Consider the following 6,000-nt stretch of genomic DNA (forward strand, 5'->3'; position numbering starts at 1 on the left):
GTGAAAGAAAACCCTGACATACCAGTTGACATTACAAAGGGGAGACATTATTAGGAAGATTGTGTACTGTGTACGTAGTTGGGTGGCTTTTATGAAAACAAGAGTCCAAGAAAAGGATTCTTGCTTTAAGAAACACTCTTGTATTTTTCTATCCTATCACCTAGCAGATAAAACTGCAAGGAAAAGCATAAATACATATATTTTTAGGGGCATTTAATTATTATTTTTTAAACCCCTTTGACCTGATTTGGCTGCCGGATGATCTTTCAAAGTAACACCATCTCTTGGAAGTGAAGAGGTCCTACAGATCCGATCCCGGATCATCAGGGGTCACCAGGAAAGTGGTTAACAACAGGCAGCAATAGCTTCATTTTTTTTTTAAGATTTTATTTATTTATTCACCAGAGAAACAGAGAGAGAGAGATTGGCAGAGAGACACAGGCAGAGGGAGAAGCAGGCTCCATGCAGGGAGTCTGATGTGGGACTCGATCCCGGGTCTCCAGGATCACACCCTGGGCCAAAGGCAGACGCTCAACCGCTGAGCCACCCAGGGATCCCCATAGCTTCGTTATTTTTGTTTTTTTGTTTTGTTTTCTTTTGTTTTGTTTTCTTCATAGCTTCGTTTTTGAAACAACCAAGCAAGAGCTCTTTAGCTTCTGTATATGGTACGTCTTGATGTTGTTAAGTTTTGCTGTGATGAAAACAGTATTGTACAAATGAAAAGCAAGATTCTCTTTTATGTGGTTTACACTGTTGATCAGGACATGTTGATTGTATATCAAGTATAAAATAATTGGATGTATATTATTCATTGTTCTTATGAGTACCTTAGAAATAACGATACTGTGTCCTTTGTTAACAACGCGGTGTTGACAGTGGCTACCAATCATATCTGACCTACTGTAGATGTTTTTCCTGATAACTTTTTAAAATTAATTAATAAACTTTATTTTTTTAGAGCAATTTTAACTCCCGAAACTGAACAATTGAGCAGAAAGTACAGAGTTCCCACATCCTCCCTACCCCCCTCACCCGCAACCTCCCCCACCATCGTGTCCACACGCGAGCGGCCTGGCAACTGTTCATGTTCGGAGGCGTCCTGCACACCACTGGGCCGCTCCTCAGTACCGTGCCTTGCAGCCCGTGCATTCTGACCCAGGTCTGCAGACGCTGCACATCAGCCCCTAGGCCGTCTCCTCTCCTGGCTTCCCTCACTGTGGAGAAGCACAGAGCCAAGAGGGAATTCCTTGATGGATGAGATTTTTCTATGGCCGGCACCAAAGCACACAGAAGGTCTGTTGTGATTCTGCTAAATCACAAATTCTAGAAACCTGAGGGATTAAGAAGCACACCCTTGTGTGAGGGGCTGGGCTCGGTGCTCACAGCTCACCATCAACCTCCCTTTCCTGCTCCATGAGGACTTCGTGTGGCGGGAACACCCCTCTCCTATGCTTCGTGGAAGCCAGGAAAGTAACCACCAGCACTGAAGGAAATTTCTCTGTTAAGGTGGAGGTACAAGTTCCATAGAAACCTGGTTCTCCAGTCCTTGGGCAGATACGCGAATAAGCCTCTTCTTATCTGTACTAACCAGAGGGAGAGTCAGGAGATCAAACCCATCTCAACAACTGAGGAAAAGCAAACTTCTTGATGAAGCAGGTGACAGCACCAAGAGGGGGAGGTCAGCTTCTGGAAACCAAGGACTGGACACTGAGCAGCTGGGCGCTGGGAATGCACAGGGCAGGAAGAGGTGGGCGGGCAAGTTTTAAGCTGGCTTTAGGGAGTGGAACTAGCACCTGGAATCCACTCCCCTGGCCTGGAATAGTCCACAGGGCTTTAGGTTTCCTTGACTCGCAGTGCTCCGACTCCAGAGACTCAAACCCCAACCCTCCCTGCCACTGCTTTCCCTTGGACCAGCTGGTCCCCACACAATGTTCCACCTTGTTTCTGTTACACAGGAGAACTGAGAGCAGGAAGTCAGGCTCTGCTGGCTCACAACCACCCCTGATGCTTGCGATGTTGACTCTCATCATTTCCAAGAAAATTACAGCTTTGTTTTTGCATTGTTCATTCTGAAGATCATCGGTCGCCTACATACAAACAAACATAGGGCTGAGAGAAAATTGTAATTCATGTGGGAGCGGGACCTCAGGATAACTAGGTTCTTCAAGAATAAGCAAATAAGCCAAAAAGTGTCCCCACTGGGCCCCAAGGCTTCGCTGGCTTCCTGGCCTCCTGAACCTCCACATGCTGGCATTGTCAGGTGCCTTGGGAAGGAATAAGCCTCCTAGACCTCAAAGCCTTCGATTAGGGGAGTTAGCCCCATGTAGGAAAGGCGAGTGTCAGCAAATGAGGCAGATATGGAGAGTATTACGGGGCACAGGCCACCTCGAGCCTACATGTCACCCACCCATCAAGGGAAGGTCATGGTTTACTAACCCAGAGGAGCACCCTCACCTCAGGGCAAACTCACGACACCACTGTCTCCACCAATAGCCCCCCACCATCCCGCTCCCCATAATTCTAGCTGAAGCTCAAGGCAGATGGAGTTTCAGCTTGAAGAGACTTTACTTTGGGCCAATAATCTCGTGAAAGTAATTATAGCCACCTGAAGAGAGGAGAGTTTTCCCAAGAATGAGAGGGTCTGAAAAGGAGGACAGAATTATTCCTGCTTTTTCTTTGGGCTCTCCCTTTGCTCGGGGCTTGGACAAGTTCTTTTAAGTCCAGTTCTTCAGGCTTTGCCCCTCTTACGGTCTTTCTTCCACATTCAGAAAGGATATTTAAAAACTTGGGTAGAAAAACCCTAAAATCACATCTGATTTCCACCCTCGTTTCAAAAATTGTAAACAAAATATGACAAAGATCCTATGGGCACACATTTGTAATTTATAAATGAGTCCCTTGAAGGAAGCTCCCCCTCTGCTCCCCAGCAGTCATGCTGAGAACCCTGAGAGATACAAATCGTGGGGAGGACAGCCAAGTCTATACTCTGAAGTGCTTGTACAGGTTCTGCCTTGAATCTCTCCTCGACCAGGACACTTGAGTTAGAAAAACTGGATACTAGGGTCTAAAGGAAACAAAAATATATCTTTTACCCTATTCTTCAAGGCAAATCCAAGCAAAGAGCATTCCTCATCCTAAGTCCATCTGGATCACGTGTGTAGATCCAGAGCAAGAGCACAGGGGGACCAGGAGTGCCCACCGCTCTGGTCTCCTCCGTGGCTCAAGCCTGCATCATGTAGGCCACCCCTTGGGCCACTCTTTGGCAGGCGGGTCTGCACAGGTGAAAATGCTGAACAGCAAGCCTCCAGTCTGGGGCCACTTGGGCAAGCAGTCCCTGGGATCCCAGTACCTGAGCATATGCAGGAGAGGTAAGGCAGGCTCCAGGTGGGTGCTCCCTGCCTGGGAAAGGGTATAGTCCATAGGTTGGGTGGGAGTCGGGGAACAGACTGGGGAGACTGAGGAGCTCTACAACTGAGGGTGCCCAACACCAGGGACAGAAGGTGGTACTGCTCAAGCAAATGGGACCGGAGCCTAACAGCCAATTCAGTTTTCTAAACTGCATAATCCCATTCTTTTCTTGAAACAGTGATCATAAAAAAATCCAGTGGGGGATCCCTGGGTGGCGCAGCGGTTTAGCGCCTGCCTATGGCCCAGGGCGCCATCCTGGAGACCCGGGATCGAATCCCACATCGGGCTCCCGGTGCATGGAGCCTGCTTCTCCCTCTGCCTCTCTCTCTATCACAAATAAATAAAAAAATAAAAATAAAAAATAAAAATAATAAAAAAATCCAGTGATGCTCCATCTAGGTGGAGCTGTTAATAGGGAAGCTGTTAATATTAAGAGACGCTCACAAGGCACTTGATAAAATTCAATCATATTGCTGTTAAAATCTCTCCGTAACCTAGGAATAGATGACAGCGGCTTTAATTGAGTAAAAATATCTATTAAAAATGTAATACGAAACATTGAATTTAATTCTGAAATACCAACACTTTAGTTAAGGACAAGAGAAGAGTGACTATTACTACTTCTGTTACTGAACACTCACTCACCCAAAGTTCACTGTTTTGGAGATAAGGAAAAACATCTTACTTATATATGATACATTTGCACATTTAGAATATAGTTAGCAAGACTTGTCCCATTCCCAAGGTTAAATCCAGCCAAGCAGCCTGTTTTTCTAAATAAAGTTTTATTGGAACACAGTTGCACCTATTCCTTTACTGTATTGTCTGTAACTGCTTACGCACCACTGGCAGAGCTGAGTAGTTCCAACAGGGATCCCATGATCTGCAAAGCCAAAGCTATTTCCTGTCTGGCCCCTTGCAGAAATTTGCGGACCCCAAAACAACCGGCTGGAATAAACTATTAAATAAGAAAACTCAGTAGGGTGGCCATGTATAGATGTAATCAATAGCTTTCCTATTTCCTATTAATTGAACAATGTAATGGGAAAAAATCTCACTTAAAATAGCAACTAAAACTACAAAATATCTAGACATAAACTTTGATGTGCAAAAACAGTGTGAAAAAAACCCAAAAATTTTGCTAAGGCATAAAAGAATGCTTAAAACATATATTACGGGAGCAATTGGATGGCTCAGTCGATTAAGTCTCTGACTCTTGATCTCAGTTCGGGTTTTTCTCAGCATCATGAGTTCAAGTCCCATGTTGAAGCCCACATACAAAACAAACAAACAAACAAAAAGATATATTATATTTGTGGGTATGAGGACTTAACCTTGTAAACATACAAATTCTTCCTAATTATTATATAAATTCAATGCAATTGAAGTGAAAATTCCAATCATTATTTTAAGAAGTAGACGTATTAGAACCTAGAAAAGAAAATGCACAGCAATAGTGAAGAACATTTGAAAAACAACTGAGTTTTCAACTGATATCAATGATATAAAAATACACTAAAACTGCATAGTACCAATGTTGTCGCAGCAGCTAATTAATGGAAATACTTCAAAAATTTGGAAAAAGACACGTGTTGTGAATGGAATTGTGGTAGATGACGATAATGCTTCCATAAGGTGGAGGATTGGAAGGCTCTTGAGTCAATGATTTTAGAGAAAACGTCTATGCATTTAAAAATCAATTAGAACTTTGACATCTTAAACAAATTACAGGTGGACTAAGGATCCAAGCATAAAAAACAATCAGAGTACTGGGCAAAATATATGTGAGTATTTTTGAATCTTAGGATAGGAAGTTAATGCTAAAGCATTACGACAAAACTCCAAAGCCATAAAGAAAGATTGGCAATGTTGATCACCTAAATATCTTTTTGTTTTGTTTTTGTTTTTTTTCATTTTTAGTTTTTAAAGAAAAAAAAAACTAAACATGGTAAAAAAAAAAAGTCAAAAATTCATATGAGGGAAAAAAAAACCCTTTAAAATGAGCAAGGATTAGCCCCACTAAGACTCTGACAGTGCATAAATGAACAATTCACGTGAAAAACTACAAATGACTAAAGAACATTTACAAAAATATATGTTGAACCCTACTAACAATCCAGAAAAATGCCAGTTAAAATGAAATGATAATCTCTTTTCATGACAGATTTGGGTGGGACTGTGAAGTGTCACAGTCTTGTTGGAGGACAATCAAAAGTTTCAGTGTGTGTATCCTTTGATATGGCAATTTCACTTGTAGAAATTAAGTCTACTAAAATAGTGTTATCAACCTAATGCGACTCCCCTAAAATTCATCTATTGAAGCCCTAACTCACAGCGAGTAGGGTCTTTGGGGAGGTAATTAGGGTTCGACGAGGTCATGAAGCTGGGACCCCATGAGGGATTAGTAGTATCCTTTTAAGAAAATAAAGACACCAGAGCCCCCACACTCTCTGCCAGGTGAGGACACAGCAAGAGAGCAGCCACCTGCAAGCCAAAAAGGGAGTTCTCACCGGAACCCGACCATGCTGGCATCCTGAACTCAGCTCCAGCCTCCACAATTGTGAGAAATAAATGTCTGTTGTTTAAGCCACC

The sequence above is a fragment of the Nyctereutes procyonoides genome, unplaced genomic scaffold (genome assembly GCF_905146905.1).
Source record: "Nyctereutes procyonoides isolate TBG_1078 unplaced genomic scaffold, NYPRO_anot_genome, whole genome shotgun sequence".
Lineage (NCBI taxonomy): Eukaryota > Metazoa > Chordata > Mammalia > Carnivora > Canidae > Nyctereutes > Nyctereutes procyonoides.